Here is a 20,645-nt window from a genome sequence, read left to right as displayed (position 1 = left end):
GTATCTCACTGAGACATTTGAAAGATGGGGGGTTGGCAGCCTAGGGAGGCTTAGTGACTGGCCGAAATCCATGTATCTTACTGAGGGGTGAAGCCAGGGTATGAATACAAGTGTTTGTGCTTAAGGCCCTGGCCTCCACAGCTTTGTGCCTTGGGGGACTGTGAACTTGAGAGGACTTTTGGGGAGTCTAGTTTCTGTTTCTATACCATCCCCGTGGTACTTTAGGCCTGTACCTCCCTCTGTTTCTCTCATCTCCAGAAACGCAAAGAAACTGCCATCCACTTTCTTCACAGAAATTTTGCAAAGATTAATTGGATGATTTCAGAATAGTTCTTTGAGCTGCTTAAAGGAAACATGCCATCTAGAAGTACAAAGTAAAATAATAATTATTAAATATTATAACAATATTTAAATGTATTTATGAAAATCTCTGTGGGGGCAATTAAGAGGAGACCAGCTTGTACTTGTGGAAAATTAACACGTTGTCAAAACATCCACTCCCTGCCTGTCCCCCACAATCTTGCTGGGTTGCTGGTGGAGTGATCCTGTCTGGTACCAGATCTGAAATATGGCCACAAGGGGTGGGAGCTTGCGAGCCAAGGCCACCCATTCTTCTGTACAAAAATAACTTGACACTCATCCCAGGCCTGCAGGAGATGGCACTTGTCGCGGCCCCAGAGTGGTGAGTGTGAAGTGCGCCCACAGCTCTTTCCAAAAACTACATTCCCTTGTTATCCCCCAAAGAGAACTGCCTTTCTGGGCTCCAGAATCAGTCCCATAATTAATGGCTGCCCATATACCACAGGGACAGAAAATTCCTGCTGCCTCAGCTGGGTGCCACAAAGGGCTTTCCCATCTTCTTATAGAACCTGTGTTTGTATTTAGTGGTGGGTCTGGCAGGTAATGAGATTTTGATGCCACAGAACTATTTTGGAGAGTTTACTCAAGGCTCTCAGGATCCCTTGGCTGCTAACATCTGGTCTGTTCAGATGTTGCCCTTTCTCCATTCAGAGGGCCTGGGTTTGGTGGGCAAGATGTTTGACTTGCCTTTGATCTTCAGGACTGCCTTTCCCCTTAAACACCTGGCCGTGGTTAGCCTCTGCCGCAGTTCCGCGTCCCTGCACAGTGTTTCTTTTCTGTAATACACAGATGGCCACCATGCTGTGTGCAACTGGGCCTGTGGCCTGCTTGTCAGTCAGCTGAGAACAGACTTTTCCTCCAGCCGATCCAGACAGAATGACCTCTGAGCAGACATTGGGGTATCTTCCCATCTCTCACAACTTCATCATCTGCTCTAGGCCAGCTCCAACTAGTTCAATTCCATGAAGTCAGGGCAGAGGCTGAATCCCCTAGAACAGAGCTTCTCAAAGAGCCATGTGCACACGAACCAGTTGGGCATTGGATTAAAATACAGACTATAATCAGTTGCTCAGGGCTGGGCCTCAGTTTCTGATTTATGATGGGCTCCCAGATGAGGCTGATGCTATTGATCCAGGACCCACATATTGAGTAGCGAAGTCTTAGATTGCTTCTGGGATCATCTCCACCCTGACCTTTCCCTTAATGTTCCTATCTCTTTCTCTTAAAACTTAACTGCCTTATGTTCTGTTCCCATTGAAGCACCCTCTTGTCCCCAGGCAACCATTTCATCACACCCCAGTGCTAATCGCTGGTAAAGAACCAGGAAATAGAATCAGAAGACTTTGTGTTATAGAGCAGGATGTAGGGTCTGTGTTGTGACTATGATACCTAATCTCATTTCCAGTGGATGAACTATTACTGTTTTCCATGCATCCTGACAATATCCTGCCTTGATAGAAGTTTTTAAGTGATCTTATCGACAGTATGAAATTAGGTATTGAATCTTCCACATATTCTTCTCCCACCCTCAGAGGACACAGGTAACCATAGAGGTGCAACTCAGTGCTCACTTACCTAAACATAAAACTAGCACCACATCACCTTGCGATTGAGAAGACTAGCTACATGCCTGTCAAACTCCGATCCTAGGCTCAGACCAAATGATTCTATTCAGTCTTGAGAAAAGCCATTTCCATATAATAAGTCTATTAAAACATTGTCATCACAACTGGATCCATGCTTGCCTTTTATGGAGTACTCAAGGGTGACATTCAAGATGAGCATAGCCATCTGAAGGGATGTCTTTTATGCTGTCATTCGATGGGCTTTTCTGATTCTTCCATTGAAAGGTCATGGTTGATAGACTTCAAGTTGAGAAACTATGTCAACTAGATTCATATCCTGATTCCATAGCACAGTTTTCACCCTGTTATTTAACCTTGTTTAGCCCAGCTTTCCCCAGCTGTATAATAGATATAACTAGCATCACTTACTTGGGGCTTATCATATGATAAGCTCTATAGAATCTACCCTGCTTTTTCCAGGATAACCCTAGAAAACCATTTAGCAACTTGTATTCCATGAAGACCAACCAATGACAGCAAACCAGCCCTTGCCACCGGACAGGCTCAGAGACTCTCCTGTGCCCTCATCTCCCTTTAGTTCCTGGATTGCAAAGTGACCCATGATGGGTGGGGTAATTCCCAGAGAGGAGCTGGTTCAGCCAGGATAGTGGAAGGTATGTGCTTTGGGGATTTAAGGCAGCTGCTCCCGACTGCCTGGCAATACGGATTTCAGTATTTGGCTGGTACATCCCTAGCTGGCTGATGAAAATACTGAGAATTAGAGGAATTATACAAATTTCCTAAGACTACACAGCCAGTGAGTGGTAGCCTAGGGGTGTCTGACTCTAGACCAAAGCCTTACCCACTGAGTGGCTGTGAGAGTGCCTGCTACGTGTCAGGCGTGTGCTTGGCGGGTGCTCAGGAAATCTTTGTCTTTGCTTTTTGTATACACTTGATTTCCTTCAAGTTTCTCTACCAAATCCAGTGCTACTCTCATACTAGGGCCTGGGGTGGGGTGGATAAAGCTTAAACCTTTGACCTCCTCATTACCCAGCAGGGCCGGGTTGGTGCTGTGACTCATGGTTTCCAGTTCTCCCAGCCACACGCTGTGCACACAGGAGTTTTCTAGCTGCAGGTTGGTGAAGTGTTCCAGGGCAGGATGTTTACATCCCTGGGGGAATGGGCCCAGAGTCAAGCCAGCCCTGGCTTGGCAACCCCTGGCTGTTCTTTCAGCCCAAGGCACCCTGCCAAACCAACTCAGGAAAAGAAAACAGACAACTGCTGATGTGCTTCCATTTTACATAGAACATAATGAAAGTTTTCAGGATGATTTATTTTCCTAAACAAGAAAATTCAGTGGATGTCATCCATTGTTCAACATGCTAATGATAACCTTTCCTCTCTTGTCGAGGACAATCAATCCTATGGCACTCCATGACAGTGAGAAAAATATTTGTGGAACATTGGGATTTAAAACTAAGGAGAAAGATATATTTCCACATTTGCAACTTTCCAAGCATCATAAAATCAGGGACTTTAATTTCAGGTGATTGACTTGGAAATGTCCCCCATACAAACTGACTATTGATAGCTCAATGCATGCTTTATTGTAATTTTACAAAGTATGTTTAATTCAATGGACATCATTCAAGCCACATGGAGCACAGGGCCTGGAATTATACTACAGTATTTCTCAAGACCCTTGTTGGTGGCCTAGTTGACGCCTGTGTGTGTGTGGGGGGGGCGGGGGGGAGGTGAGGATTACCTGGGATACTCCTGTTATTTTTTTCACATGAGACACTTTACCTTTTCAGCTGAGTGCTTTCCCTCTGAGAATTACAGTTAACTAGGAAAATGTAAAACTTTGTTTTGATTCCAAGCAAGTTTGATAGAGTGGCAGAAGCTTCACTTCTGAATGAATGAGGACTTTTTCCAAGTAAATGTTAATTAAAATTATTAATTTCTCACATGTTTAGTGATGTTATAAATGTTCAAATGGATATCAATAAAAATTAGATCAATACAATACCTTATTTGAGAATTAGCATCATAACTCAGGTATTGATGTCACCAGATACCAGGTTAGTGCCATGTTTTCCTTTGATTTCAAGCTTTTTAGGTAGTTTCTAGACCAAGTGCATCTGCTAATAGGAGAGCCTGGAGAGAACAACTCAGAGCTAGACATATGGCCCCTATTCATGTCTTCTAAGACTCTTCAGTAAAGAAATTATAAAAATAAAAGCAAAAGCTTTTGCTGATTCTCTTAAGGATTTTTGGCTATGAGAATGTAAGCATGCCTAAAAAATTTTAATGGACTCGGCCATTCTCCAAGATGTCTTCCATCTTGATTTTTAGACTTGTGGCTGATAACAGAAAGCAGCATTTCGCAATTCGGAGTCACAGCACAACGGGCCAGTCTTTGGGAGCAGCTGGGACTTGGGTTCTGAAATTGGTTGGCTGGGTGACCCCGGACAAGCTGGTGAACCTCAGCTAAGTTATCATGTCAATATCAGATGTGAATGATTATAGGTTATTGTGAGGTTGAAATAAACTTAGTTGAAGTATTTAGTACAGTTCCTAGCACAAAGGAATTATTTAAAAAATGTTTTCCTCTCCTCACCGTAAGAGAAAAAAAGTAATTACATATATGTCAAAATTAAAAAATAAAATGGAGAACTGTAGGAAACTTTCTTTAAATAGCCATATAATTAGTATGAATAAAAAAGTTTCATTTTTGTTCTTTCATTCTTTCAGCAAATATCAATTGAGTGACTATCCTGTGTAAGGCACAAGGGACAATTTCTGTCTTCTCCAGAGATGGTGACACTGAGCTATGCAAACAGTCGTGTCTAATTTTAAGGATTTCTCTAGCAAGAAAAAGTGGCTAGGGGCAATGCTACTAAAACCAACAGGATGTGAAGTTGAACCACTGGGTCTCATTCTGGAGATTTCCAAAAGATTGCTCTAAACTGTACCCTTCTTTACGAAAGGCGTTCTAAAATTCTTAGGGTTCACTCTACCATCCCCTACTTGCAATATCATCTTTAGGATTCTTCTAAATGATTCTGAGACTTTCCACAACTATGTTTATTTCTAGTCTGTTCTGGGAAGATGGGACTTCACAGAAGGCAGTTCACGTGATTTTTAGTCCGAATCTATAAATAATTGGTGTAACCATTTTAGCCACCAAAACTCCCATCTGGTTTTCTGTTCACACGACACTAGGCCAAAAGCTTGGAAGGGTAATAATATCCTGCAGCATGTGAACACTGGGGGGAAACTGTGAGTGTAGCAGGTGCTCCTCACTTCCGGTTTCCTGACTATAACGTTGGCTTCCCCAGGGGAATTTGCGCAGGATCAGCAGGCTGGATGGCAAAACAAATCAGCTGTAGGAAGATATTATTTCCGCTTTCATGTTCACCTGTCCTGCATATTTTCAGGCATTAAGATTCTCTTGGTTCAGGATCAAGAAGGCCTGAACCTGACCCCATCCCAGCTCCTAGTGCAGACATTTTATAATTCATGCCTACGAGAGGCAAAAGAGTGCAGCTTGTCTGGGGGATCCCAGATGGAGTTTGCAGGATGGTTATTAGAAAAATCATCTCTTTTGAATGGTAAACAGAAATTTAAATAGGAACAGCAATAAAAAAACCATACAGGTTGGGAGGTGGGGTGGTGGTGAGGCAACCCATGATGTCGCTTTTGCATGGGTAAAGTTGTTTGGCAGAGCCGACTGCCCTTTAAGAATTCCTAATGGGTAGTCAGTTCAGACGCTAAGATGAATGTGTTGGAATTCTGATCGAAGGGGGAAAACGACAATAACAGAAACACAAACACACACTCAACAAAAGATGCGGGGGAAATGGCACTGAGCTTATCCCGGCGGGTTTAGGGATGACAGCTGAAGAGAGAACATTTCAAGTGTAGGAGTGAGCAAGGACCAGCCTGACACAGGACAGGGAGGAGGGTCAGCACAGGTAAATCTGTAGCAACAGAGGCTGGGAACAGTGGGGTCTAAGGGGACTCAATAGAGAATGTGGGAAGCAGACAGCAAGCAAGCAAAACCCACCATGATGTTTCAGCAATGTTCAAGTCCCGAATTGGCTGAATGTTGAAACTGTGATCCCTACAATTGTTGAAAACGAAGCAGTTAAAAGATAAATTGGTTCCATTGTGACAGGGCAGGGAGAACCTGAGAAATAGTTGATATTCACAGGTGTTTTTTTTTTAAATTGCCTTTGTTCCAAAGTTCTTATTTTGCAACTGGCTCTATGCACATTAATTTTCTTTTCTTTTTAATGAATCACTGTGTGTTGCACATCTTCTTTATGGAAAGAAAAGCAGTGTCCACAGATGGGAAATGGGTGGTGGCCTCCCTGCCTTGGACCATGAACTCCAAGTTTTCATCTTGACCCCATAGGAGAGATGAGAGAATCAATGGGGCGACCGGGAAGGGAGATGGCATGTGAACAAAGAGTTACGAGTAGGTCACTGTGCTAGCTGTCAGAGCATCTGTCATTAGAGAGGACAGGTGGGGCTGAGGTGAACCTTGCTGCCACCCAGACCCCCAGAATCCCCATTTCACGAACTCATTTCACTTCCCCATTACCTTCCCCCGCCACAGAAAAGTCCTGGAGTTGAAACCATCTTTTTCCTTGTGTCTCCCTGAGAGTGACTGGCAGAGAAGCCACAGAACTGTCAAGTTCTTATGAAGGAATTAAATTCAGGCCCATTCACAATGTGCATTAACTTGGAGAGTGGAAATAAACCTGGAGAAGAGAGAGGGAACAAGCCTAAAGCCTCTAAAATTTGGCAGGCAGACTTCCTGAATGAGGGTTCTCCAAGGAATCCTCTGCTGGAATCAAACCTGGGACTGAAATACATTTGCAAATAATCAGGCTTAAAAGTGGAGTTGGGTTTCCTTGTGTCGTGCTGTGAGGTTCTGTGGGGTTTTTGCAGATGAAGAGGGAGAAATGATGCCCCATGAGAACGCAGAGCTGAAAATTCTGGGCCACAAATCATTTACTTAGACCAGATTCTCCCTCTGATAGTCTTCCCAAATACGTCCGTGAAGAAGGCTGCTGCTTCAGTGTCAGATTATGCAGGCAGTAGCGACTGCTGAATGAGAATAGAAATGCCTTTAAAATATTTCTTCTGTTGCCTTTAGGGTTTGTGAAGCTGCTCAAATGTTGTGCACAGTTTTTGGCCTTCGGCGGACTCCAGTGAAAAATCCTTTTTATTTATAGACCACCGTTTTTGATACATATATCCGGTGTGGTTAATTAAAGATGATTTTTAAAACCATATATTTCTTTAAAATGCTGAAGAGACAGTCCTGAATTTTTCCATTCATGAATGGTGGCCATAAACTACCATAAGATGGCACTGTAACATAAATTATGGACAGAGTCAGCCATATGGTATAAGGACTGAAAGAATTAAAATTAAATGGCCAGATTTGCAGGTAAACATACAGGACCTATTCCCATGGAGATACATTAATTAGGAAGCACGCTGAGAGCGTGTGATATCTGCACTGAACTTTGGTCAATGAGACACTGCCCAGGAATTCAGTGAGAAGAGTCCCTTCTCCATTTCCAGAGAAAATGAATTCAAATGGAACCTGAAGTAAAATATTTTTTTAAATGATGAGAGAAATTAGACCAAAACCACAAGTGCAAAAATGGAAAGATGTTTCCATTCTTGGTTCTGTCTCAGGAATATAATAACTAAGGTCCGAGTGAAAAACTTGTAGCTACTTTCCCATTCTTTGCTCCCCTGTCATCCCAAGAGCTGGGGACATGGACAGTCACAGTACAGTGGTCAGCCCCATAGGGCCTGGCTATGGAGTCTGCGTACACTTCTCCCTGCTGTTCAGAAAGAAGCATTACCTTTTACAGATAGGCAGTGGCGAACAAGACGTATTCTGGAATATTGATGCAGCAGGCACTTTTGTTGTTTGTGTGTGTGTTTGGAAGGTTTGGTTTTGGTTTCGTTTGTCTGTTCTGCTGTGCCTTGTTTGAGAAGGGAAAGTGGCCCTGGTGTAGAGGCAGTCCCTTGGGGCTAGAAGCAATACCTTGGAGATTAAAGGGGAAAGAAGAGCAAAACCTTATCCAGAGTCCTTTGTAGAGGTTTCTGGCTTCATAAAACCCCTATTTTTTAAAAATCGCAGTTTCTTAGAGATCTTAGACAATTGTGATACCAGGCAGATACTCTCTTAGCCTTGGCATAACATCAGGTACATGCTTCTTTCTGCCTAGCAAGCAGGTATCCAGGCCCTGTTCAATGCCACGTACTCAGGGGAGAGGTACCAGATGCTGTTGGAACATCCGGGAGATGGTTTTCTGAGTGTCTCATATCCCTGCAAACAGCATGACTACACTTGGCTAACAGTAGTCCACTGGGGAGGCTGGCTTTATGTGGAAAAATCAGGCTCTCTTCTTAATGACTTTTCTCTCCACCTCCCTAGCCAAGAAAACGGATGGAACATCAAGCAACTGACCATAATGGTCAAAGTCCAGTGAGAAATGTGTGGGGGTACTGTCGACTAGAGGCCGAGCACAGTAATGTGATCTTGGAAGCCCACAGAACCCAACACCTAGCTGATATAAAAGCTGATGGGTTTTCTCTCAAGTGGCTGAAACCTCCATTTGGGGACAGACAGGCTAGTGCCTCTAGAGAGAGAGCCAAAGGGTCTGTGAGACAGCAATGCAGTGATGGCCAGTTTTACTCTATTGAGGATGATTGCAGCTTCTCATCCCTCTTGTAAAATCATTGTAGTTTGAAGATATCTGTTTCCTCAGAACGTGAAGTACATAAAGTAGAGGTTTGCCTAGGGATGGAGGGAAGAGAAAGGATTCACTTTTAATAAACTTGTGTCCTCTGCTTTCTGCTGGGAAAAATTTGTTGTGAAATCTTGCACATGCTTTGATTTTTGAATTTCCTACTTATCTGAGAATACTGCATTACTCCTCCCAATTCTTGCTAATTGTCTTAGAAAATGTTATTTTGAAGATACGATTTTAGACATTCCCCCTTTTTTCCCAAGAGAGTACATTTTTTCTCAAGTGGAGAAAGTTGTATCTCAGTTCATAGGTGTGTGAAAATTGATATGAGTCCCCATCCCTTACCTGAAACCCTGGGTGCTGGAATATAGAATTTGGGGGATTTTACAAAGGTACTGTGATACATTGTGTATCCAATTACTGAAACCTAATATTTCTGCAGTGAAATGTGTAAATGTTTACAGTAATGGCATAAGTAAACTCCATAAAGATCATATATCAGGTCAGGTCTTGCCAACATTGAGTTAATTTTAAGAAAATTAATAAGACTTTTAATTTCAGAATTGTGAATAAGAGAATGTGGATCTATATTTAAATTGTATATGTGAGTTTATATTTTAGAAGAAATACAGAAGTTCCAATAAAAAATACATAGATTACAAAAATAATAACCTTTGAGATCTGGCTCTGAAATTGCCTCTGATCATACCTTTACATATTCATTGCTTTGTACTTTTTTCTTCCCACTGACTAACTAGAACTTCAGCTCAGGGGTTGCAAATTCATGTACATAAGAAGATCAGAAGTAATATAAACAGTCTACAGCCATACCACCCTGAACACGCCCGATCGTGTCTGATCTCAGAAGCTAAGGAGGGTCGGGCCTGGTTAGTACTTGGATGGGAGAAATAATATAAGCAGAGTGGTTTGGGGTAGACAACAGGGAATGCTGAGGATCAGGGTATAAGAGAGCCCTTGCATTGTCCAAAAGAGGCATTCGCCACCAGAGAGCTCCTGACTATTTCTTCCAAGTGGGAGAGTATGCCAGATTATGCCTTTTATCAAGTAAAATAAGAAAAAAATTATTTGAAATATTCAAAAATTTATGTGAAATATTCTTCACTAAAAAAATCCCATGCAAAACATATTCCTTATGATATTTTCACTAGCACTCAAAGCCATGTATACACCAAAAAAAAGGAAACAAAAACCATATGTATATGAGGTCTGTCTGGAAAAAGTGCAGCCATTGTTAATATAATGAGAACAGTTTGTGTGATAGTGATGTAAACTGGCAGCCAAGGAGAGTGAACTGGAATGTGCATGTGAGAACAATGACGACTCCACTGTACTAGTCAGTGGGGGCAGTAGATGGCATTGAGTGAGCATGGGTACTGTGTGGCCATCACATGCAAAATGACTGAGTCAGCAGAGCAATGAATCTGCATCAAATGTTGTGTTAAGCTTGAACATTCCTCTGCAGAAACTATTTGGATGTTTCAGAAGGCTGCAGCTATGGACAACTGGTGATTGGCAGCTTCATCAGGACAACATACCTGCTCATGCATCATGTCTAGTGCAGACTTTTTGGTGAAACATCACATCACCCAGGTGATCCCCCAGGTAATCACTCAGTCTCCCTAGAGCCCAGATTTGGCACCCTGCAACTTCTGGCCTTTCCAAAAACTAAAATCACCTTTGAAAGGGGAGAGATTTCAGACTGTGGAGGAGATTCAGGAAAATACAATGGGGCATCTGATGGCAATTGGGAGAACTGTGTGAAGTCCCAATGTGCCTACTTGGAAGAGGACTGAGGTATCATTGTTCTAAGTCCATTGTTTCTGGTATCTTGTATCTTGTTCAATAAATGTCTCTATTTTTCAGATTATGTGGCTGAATACTTTCTGGACAGGCCTCATACTTATCCTCCTTGTCCTCCCCCAGGCAGTTTCTTCCTGGTTTCAAGTGGTTGCTATCATTTCCATTCTGGCTTTGATGCCTCCCTACTTAGTCTTGACAGCCATGGCAAGGTGTTTTTCTGTGCACTGAATAAAACAAAATCACCCCCTTCACCTATGCCTGGCATTATTCCTATTGCTCCGCTCATCATTGATCGAAGGCTTCAGTCCCAGAACATCTTCCTGTTCTGCTCCTATCTTTTCCTTTCTTTCACTTACCCGTCTTTCAAAAAGCCACACAATTATGCTTCTGAATATTGTCCCTGTCTTCTTTCACTTTTTTTAAATGGAGGTATAATTGACACATTAGTTTCAGGTATACAATATAAAGAGTCAATGTTTGTGCATATTGCAAAGTGATTACCTCAATAAGTCTAGTTAGCATCTGTTATCCTACAGTTACAAAACCTTATTTTTCTTCTGATGAGAAGTTTTAGGATTTAACCTCTTGGCAATTTTCAAATATGCAGTAGAGTATTATTACCTCTATTAGCCCTTTATCTGATATATAACTTGCAAATATTTTCCCCTGTTCGGTAGATTGCTTTTTCATTTTGTTGATTTTTGTTTTTTTGCTGTATAGTCACCACGGTGTATATTACATTCCCATGATTTACTTATTTTAGTAACTGGAAGTTTCTACCTTTTGACCCTGTTACCCTTTGTGCCCATGCCCTCTGCCCCACTTTTGGCAACTACCAAAGTGCTCCCTGTATCTATGACTTCAGTTTTTAGAAAAGATCCCACATGTAAGTGAGATCAGTTATTTTTTCTTTCCCTATCTGACTTATTTCACTTAACATAATACCTTCGAGGTCCATCCGTGTTGTAACAAATGGCAAAATTTCATTTTTTAAATGGCTGGATAATATTCCATTGTGTATATGAGGTCTGTCTGGGAGGTATGTAATCTGAAAAATAGAGACATTTATTGAACAAGATACAAGATACCAGAAACATTGTACATAGGATAATGATACATCAGTCCCCTTTGAAGTAGACATCTTGGGACCTCACACAGTTCTCCCAATTGCCATCAGATGCCCCATAATATTTTCCTGAATCTCCTCCACAGTCTGAAGTCTCTCCCCTTTCAAAGGTGATTTTAGTTTTTGGAAAGGCCAGAAGTTGCAGGGTGCCAAATCTGGGCTCTAGGGAGACTGAGTGATTACCTGGGGGATCACCTGGGTGATGTGATGTTTCACCAAAAAGTCTGCACTAGACATGATGCATGAGCAGGTATGTTGTCCTGATGAAGCTGCCAATCACCAGTTGTCCATAGCTGCAGCCTTCTGAAACATCCAAATAGTTTCTGCAGAGGAATGTTCAAGCTTAACACAACATTTGATGCAGATTCATTGCTCTGCTGACTCAGTCATTTTGCATGTGATGGCCACACAGTACCCATGCTCACTCAATGCCATCTACTGCCCCCACTGACTAGTACAGTGGAGTCGTCATTGTTCTCACATGCACATTCCAGTTCACTCTCCTTGGCTGCCAGTTTACATCACTATCACACAAACTGTTCTCATTATATTAACAATGGCTGCACTTTTTCTGGACATACTTCATTGTACATACCACCTCTTTTTTATACAATCATCTAAGGATGGACACTATGTTGTTTTGATGTTGTGGCTATTGTAAAAGATGCTGCAATGACCATAGGGGTGCATATATCTTTTTGAATTAGCATTTTTATTTTTTTTTTCAGATAAATACTCAGAAATGGGATTGGTGGATTATAAGGCAGTCCTATTTTTAATTTTTTTGAGATAACTACCTGCTGCTTTCCACAGTGGCTGTACCAGTTTAAAGTGTTGCCATCGGTGTGCAACGGTTCTCTTCTCTTTACAGTCTCATCAACACTTGTGTTTGTTGATTTATTTTATTTTTTCTTCTTTTTTATTTATTTAATTATTATTCAAGTACAGTTTTCTGTTTTATATTCCCTTTATTTTTTCTTTAATTAACTTTATTATAATCATTCTATTATGTCTATTAAAGTCATACATGCCTATAACAGAAAATTCTAGAGTGAAAAGGTGGAAATTCCCCCACCCCAAGCACCATCACCCCCGTGAACTTGTTTGTACATTCTTCCAGAAATTCTCTAATGTCCTAGTTTTGGAGGGTGAGATTGAAAGCGCCGGACCGGAGATCTGGAGACCTGGGCTCCTGTCCTGAATCTGCCATGGCCAAGCTCGTGGTTTTTTAAAAATACATTTTATTGATTATGCCATTACGGTTATCCCATTCCCCCCCTTCATTCCCCTCCACCCTGCACATCCCTCCCCCACCATTCTCCCCCTTTAGTTTATGTCCATGTGTCACAAGTTCTTTAGATTCTGTATTTCCCATAGAATTCCTGCCCCACCCTGTCTATTTTCTGCCTACCATCTATGCTACTTATTCTCTGTACCTTCTCCCCCCTTCTCCTCCTCCCACTCCCCTGTTGCTAACCCTCCATGTGATCTCCATTTCTATGGTTCCACTCCCAATCTAGTTGTCCTCTTAGTTTGTTTTTGTTTTAGGAGTGGTTTTTAATAACTGTGAGTTTGCTGTCCTTTCACTGTTAATATTTTCTATCTTCTCTTTCTTAGATAAGTCCCTTTAACATTTCATATAATAATGGCTTGGTGATGATGAACTCCTTTAACTTGACCTTATGTGAGAAGCACCTTATCTGCCCTTTCATTCTAAGTGAAAGCTTTGCTGGATAGAGCAATCTTGGATGTAGGTCCTTGTTTTTCATGACTTGGAATACTTCTTTCCAGCCCCTTCTTGCCTGTAAGGTGTCTTTTGAGAAATCAGCTGACAGTCTATTGGGAACTCCTTTGTAGGTGACTGTCTCCTTACCTCTTGCTGCTTCTAGGATTCTCTGCTTCATTTTAATCTTGGCTAATGTAATTATGATGTGCCTTAGTGTGTTCCTTCTTGGGTCCACCTTCTTTGGGACTCTCTGAGCTTCCTGGATTTCCTGGAAGTCTATTTCCTTTGCCATATTGGGGAAGTTCTCCTTTATTATTTGTTCAAATACGTTTTCCACTTGTTGGTCTTTCTCATCCCCTTCTGGTACTCCTATAATTCGGATGTTGGAACATTTAAAGATGTCCTGGAGGTTCCTAAGCCTCTCCTCATTTTTGAATTCTTGTTTCTTCATTCTTTTTTGTTTGGTCGTTTTCTTCTTCCTTCTGGTGCACTCAATTGATTTGAGTCCCAGTTTCCTTTCCATCACTATTGGTTTCCTATGCATTTCCCTTCATTTCAATTAGTTTAGCCTTCATTTGTTCCTCTAATTTGTGACTAAAATCAACCAGTTCTATGAGCATCCTGATCACCAGTGTTTTCTACTGTGCATTTGGTAGGTTGGCTATCTCTTGGTCACTTAGAATTATTGTCTCTGGGGATTTGAGCTGTTCTTCTGCTTGAGCCATAATGTTTTGGTCTGTTCATGCCTGTTCTGAATGAGGAGCAGAGCCTTAGGTGTTCACCAGGGTGGGGCGACCCAGTCTCTGGGTTGTGATGCTGTATGTGGGGGCAGGGTCAGAGAGAGGCAGTGGTGTTTATTCCAGTCTCTCTCATATTTTGGTCCCCTCTGCTGCTTCCTGAAAGCAAACCAGACTCCCCTGGTGCTGGCTTCTGGGTGTGTGGGCCTGTGCACCCTCTAGGACCCTGTGGGTCTCTCCAACAAACTCTCTGTGAGCCTGGGAGCTTCTCCCGGCACCTCAACCCCAAAAGTTTTTCCAGGTGTTGCTTTTAGGCTTTAATTCCCATCACTGGGGCCCTAGCCTGCGCATTCTGTCTCACTGCTCGATCCTTCGCCTGGTTTATCTGCGTGTGAATGTGTGACCTTGGTCAGCCAGCCACCTTACGACCCCACTGGGGTTGCCCGTTGCCATCCTGGGCCTGGGATCTGCCAACCGCCGCCTGCACACCTGGGTGGGTCCGGCCTCTTTTTCCTGCAAGACACCACTCCACCAGCCGCCAACTCTGCCCTTCTTACTGGTCTGGCTGAGTGGTTCATTGTTTTCGGACTTCCGTACAGTTCAATTTTCTGTGTTTTGGTTGCATTTTTGTTACTAAAACATTGTTGTCTTTAAACTTAGTTGTACGAGGAGGCACAGTGTTTCCACCTATGCCTCCATCTTGGCCAGAAGTGTGTTTGTTGATTTATTGATGATAATCCTTCTGACAGGTGTGGGGTGGTATCTCACTGTGGCTTTGATTTGCATTTCCATGATTGTGATGTTAAGGATCTTTTTATACACCTATTTGTCATCTGTATGTGCTCTTTGAAACATTCAGTTTTGCGCATTTTTAAGTGGATTTTTTGTTATTGAATCATATGAGTTCTTATATATTTTGGTTGCTAGCCCTTTATCAGATATATAACTTGCAAATATTTTCTCCTGTTCAGTAGATTGCTTTTTCATCTTTTGATGGTTTTCTTTGCTGTGCAGAATCTTGTTCCCTTTTAATTTGATGCAGCAGAAATAAAGCCCTTAATTAACAAATACTGTGGGCTTTTTCCGTTTATCTTCTCTTTTTTAGTATATTTTATTGATCATGCTGTTACAGTTGTCCCATTTGTTCTCCCCTTTGTCCCCCTCCACCCTGCACCATCTTCTCTCCAGCATTCTACCACCCCTTATGTTCATGTTCATGGGTCATATGTATATATGTCCATTGGCTTCTCTGTTTCCTCTGCTGTTCTTAACCTCGCCTTGCCTGTTTTTGCCTACCAATTATGCTTCTTATTCCCTGTACCTTTTTTCCTCAATCCCCCTAACCCCCTACCCACTGATAACCCTCCATGTGTTCTCCATTTCTGTGATTCTGTTCCTGTTCTAGGTGTTTGCTTAGTTTGCTTTTGTTTTTCTATTTTTTTAGGTTTAGTTGTTAATACTGTGCGTTTGTTATTTACTGTTCATATTTTTGATCTTCTATTTCTTAGATAAGTCCCTTTAATATTTTATATAATAAAGGCTGGGTGATGATGGACTCCTTTAACTTGACCTTATCTGGGAAGCACTTTATCTGCCTTTCATTCTAAATGACAGCTTTGCTGGATAGAGTAATCTTGGAAGTAGGTCCTGGCCTTTCATGACTTGGAATCCTTTCCAGCCCCTTCCTGCCTGCAAGGTTTCTTTTGAGAAATCGGCTGATAGTCTAATGGGAACTCCTTTGTAGGTGACTGTCTCCTTTTGCTACTTTTAAGATACTCTCCTTATCTTTAATATTAAGTAATATAATTTTGATGGGCCTTGGTGTGTTCCTCCTTGGGTCCAACTTCTTTGGGACTCTCTGAACTTCCTGGACTTCCTGAAAGTATATTTCCTCTGCCAGACTGGGGAGGTTCTTTTTTTATTACTTGTTCAAATCAGTTTTCAATTGCTTGCTCTTCTCCTCCTCCTCCTCCTCCTCTCCCCCCCACCCCCTGCCCCATGATGATGGGACATTTAACATTGTCCTAGAGGTTCCTAAGCCTCTCCTCAATTTTCTGAATTCTTGTTTCTTCATTCTGTTTTGGCTGAATGTTTAATTCTTCCTTCTCTTCTAAATCACTGATTTGACTCCTAGTTTTCTTCCCTTCACTGTTGGTTCCCTGCATATTTTGCTTTATTTCTCTGCATAGCTTTCACGTATGCCTTATTTTCTGGCCATACTCAGTCATTTCTTTTTATTTTATTGTAATTGTTGTTCAAGTACCGTTTTCTGTCTTTTACTCCCATCCCAGCCCATCCCCCAGCCTTCCCCACCTTCCTCCCATTTCCACCCCCCTTCGTTTTTGTCCATGTGTCCTTTATACTCGTTCATGTAAACCCTTTTCCTTTTACCCTGAAATTCCCTACCCTCTCCACTCTGGTCACTGTCAACCTGTTTTCTATTTCAGTGTCTTTGGTTATATTTTGCTTGCTTCTTTGTTTTGTTGATTAGGTTCCTGTTAAAGGTGAGATCATATGGTATTTGTATTTCACCTCCTGGATTATTTAACTCAGGATAATGCTTTCCAGTTCCATCCATGCTGTTGCAAAGGGTAGGAGCTCCTTCTTTCTTTCTGCTGCATAGAATTCCATTGTGTATATGTACCATAACTTTTTGATCCATTCATTTACTGATGAACATCTAGGTTGCTTCCAACTCTTGGCTATTGTAAATTGTGCTGCTATGAACATTGGGTTGCATAGGTTCTTTTGGATTGGTGTTTCAGTGTTCTTAGGATATAATCCTAGCAGTGGAATTGCCAGGTCAAAAGGAAGTTCCACTTTTAGTTTCGGGGTTTTTTAAAAATATATTTTATTGATTATACCATTATAGTTGTCCTATTCCCCCCCTTCATTCCCTTCCACCATGCACAGCCCTCCCTCATTATCCCCCCTTTAATTTATGTCCATGTGTCACAAGTTCTTTAGATTCTTTATTTCCCATAGTATTCTTGTCCTCCCCCCTGTCTATTTTCTACCCACTGCCTATGCTACTTATTCTCTCTACCTTCTCCCTCCTTCTCCTCCTCCCACTGCCCAGTTGCTAACCCTCCATGTGATCTCCATTTCTATCATTCCACTCCCGATCTAGCTGTCTTCTTAGTTTGCTTTTGTTTTAGGTGCGGTTGTTAATAACTGTGAGTTTGCTGTCCTTTAACTGTTCATATCTTTTATCTTCTTTTTTTTTTAGATAAATCCCTTTAACATTTCATATAATAAGAGCTTGGTGATGATGAACTCCTTGAATTTGACCTTATCTGAGAAGCACTTTATCCGTCCTTCCATTCTAAATGAAAGCTTTGCTGGATAGAGCAATCTTGGCTGTAGGTCTTTGGATTTCATGACTTGGAATACTTCTTTCCAGCCCCTTCTTGCCTGGAAGGTCTCTTTGGAGAAATCAGCTGACAGTCTGATGGGAACTCCTTTGTAGGTGACTATCCCTTTATCTCTTGCTGCTTCTAGGATTCTCTGCTTCATTTTAATCTTGGCTAATGTAATTATGATGTGCCTTAGTGTGTTCCTTCTTGGGTCCAACTTCTTTGGGACTCTCTGAGCTTCCTGGATTTCCTGGAAGTCTATTACCTTTGCCAGATTGGGGAAGTTCTTCTTTATTATTTGTTCAAATAAGTTTTCCACTCATGGGTGTTCCTCTTCCCCTTCTGGTACCCCTATAATTCAGATGTTGGAATGTTTAAAGATGTCCTGGAGGTTCTTAGGCCTCCTCATTTTTGAATTCTTGTTTCTTCATTGTTTTCTGTTTGGTCATTTTTTTCTTCTTTTTGGTGCACTCGATTGATTTGAGTTCCAATTTCCTTTCCATCACTATTGGTTTCCTATGCATTTCCCTTCATTTCAGTTAGTTTAGCCTTCATTTGTTCCTCTAATTTGTGACTAAAATCAACCAGTTCTATGAGCATCCTGATCACCAGTATTTTGAAGTGTTCATCTGAAAGGTTGGCTATTTCTTGGTCTCTTACAATTACAGGCTCTGGGGCTTTGAGCTGTTCTTGAGCCATGTTTTGGTCTGTTCCCACCTGTTATGTGTGAGGGGTGGAGCCTTAGGTGTTCACCAGGGTGGGGCAACCCAGTCACTGGGTTGTGACGCTGTATGTGGGGGTGGGGTCAGAGAGGGAAAAAATGGCGCTTCGCTCCACTCTCTCAGATATCTGTCTCCTCTGTGGCGTCCTACAAGTAAATTGGGCCCTTCTTGTGCTGGTTCCTGGGTGTGTGGGCTTGTATACCCTCCAGGACCCTGTGGGTCTCTCCAACAAACTGCCTGTGAGCCTGGGAGCCTCTCCCGGCACCTCGACCCCAAAAGTCATTCCAATTGATGCTTTCAGGTTCTAATTCCGGTTGCTGGTGTCCTAGCCTGCAGGGTCTGTCTCACTGTTCTCTCCTTCACTTGGTTTATCTGTGTGCGAATGTGTGACTGTGGTCAGCCAGCTGCCCTGCGCCCTCAGTGGATCTGCCCGTTGCCACCCCATGCCTGGGATCCTCCAACTACCGCTGCCTACGCTCCTGGGTGCTCCTGGGTGGGTCTGACTGGAGGATCTTTCCTGCTGGACCCCGCTCCACCACTGACTCCGCCCCTCTTACCGGTCTGGCTGAATGGTTAGTTGCTGTCGGACTTCAGTACAGTTCAATTTTTCTGTGTTTTGGCTGTGTTTTTGTTATTAAAACTTTGTTGTTTTTAAACTTAGTTGTGCGAGAAGGCACAGTGTTTCCACCTACGCCTCTATCTTGGCCAGAAGCCACTTTTAGTTTTGTGAGGAAATTCCATACTGTTTTCCATAGTGGTTGTACCAGTCTGCAATCCCACCAACAGTGCATTAGGGTCCCCTTTTCTCCACAACTTCTCCAACACTTGCTGTTTGTTGCTTTGTTTATGATGGCTATTCTGACTGGTATAAAGTGATATCTCATTGTGGTTTTAATTTGCATTTCTCTGATAGCTAGTGATACTGAGCATTTTTTCCTGTGTCTCTGGGCCATCTGTATGTCCTTCTTGGAGAAGTGTCTGTTCATGTCCTTTGCCCATTTTGTAATTGGGTTGCTTGTCTTCTTCGAGTAGAATCCTGTAAGTTCTTTGTATATTTTGGAGATCAAACCCTTGTCTGAGGTATCATTGGCAAATGTTTTCCCATACAGTTGGTTCTCTTTTTCTTTTAATACTGTTTTCTTTAGCCATGCAGAAGCTTTTTATTTTGATGAGATTTCATTTGTTTATTCTTTTCTTTATGTCCCTTGCTGTAGGGGACATATCAGTAAAAATGTTGCTGTGCCAAGTATTTGAGATTTTCCTGCCTATGTTTTCCTCTAGGACTTTAATGGTGTCATGGCTTATATTTAAATCTTTTATCCACCTAAAATCTTTTCCACTAAGATCAGGAACAAGACAAGGTTGTCCTTGTTTTTTCACCACTTCTATTCAATATAATATTGGGAGTTTTAGCCATAGTTATCAGACAAGAAAAGGAAATAAAAGGCATCCAAATTGGAAAGGAGAAAACAAAATTGTCACTGTTTGCGGATAACATGATAGTATACACAGAAAATTCTATAGACTCCACCAAAAAATGCTCAACCTAATAAATGAATTTAGCAAACCAGTGGGGTACAAAGTTAGTGTCCAGAAATCAAAGGCATTTTTGTATACGAACAATGAAACAGCAGAAGGAGAAGTCAAGAAAAAATCTCATTTGATATAGCAAAAAGAAAAATAAAATACCTAGGAATAAACCTAACCCAGGAGGTAAAAGATCATATGCAGGAAACTACACAACATTGAAGAAGGAAATCAAGGAAGACACAAACAAATGGAAACATATACCGTGTTCATGGATCCAAACAATTAACATCATCAAAATGTCCATACTACCCAAAGCAATTTGCACATTCAATGCAATACCCGTTAAAGTACCAATGGCATATTTCACAGACATAGAACAAACACTTCAAAAATTTATATGGAACCATAAATAACCCTGAATAGCTGCAGCAATTTTGAGAAAGAAGAGCAGAGTAGGAGGGATCACAGTACCTGTTACCAAACTGTATTACAAGGCCACTGTAATCAAAACAGCCTGGTACTGGCATAAAAACAGGCATGTGGACAAATGGAACAGAACAGAGAGCCCAGAAATAAAGCCAAGTGTCTATGGTCAATTAATATTTGATAAAGGGGGCAGAAGCATAAAACGGAGTAAAAAAGCCTGTTCAATAAATAGTGTTGGGAGAATTGGACCACTATATGCAAAAAAAATAAAACTCAAGCATCAACTTACACCATACAAAAAAATAAATTCATTCATTTCTGTAAGCATCCTGATTACCAGTGTTTTGAACTCTGTGTCTCATAGGTTGGCTATCTTGTCATTGCTTAGCTTTTTCTGGAGTTTTGATCTGTTCTTTCATTTGGGCGATATTTCTTTGTCTGAGTGCACCTGTCATATTATAAGGGGTGGAGTCAGGTATTTTCCAGGGTGT

The sequence above is a fragment of the Sturnira hondurensis genome, unplaced genomic scaffold, assembly GCF_014824575.4.
Source record: "Sturnira hondurensis isolate 20B ecotype Veracruz unplaced genomic scaffold, ASM1482457v3 Scaffold0002840, whole genome shotgun sequence".
NCBI lineage: Eukaryota > Metazoa > Chordata > Mammalia > Chiroptera > Phyllostomidae > Sturnira > Sturnira hondurensis.
The sequence above is the reverse complement of the archived record's forward strand: the minus strand, read 5'-3'. Positions refer to the sequence as shown.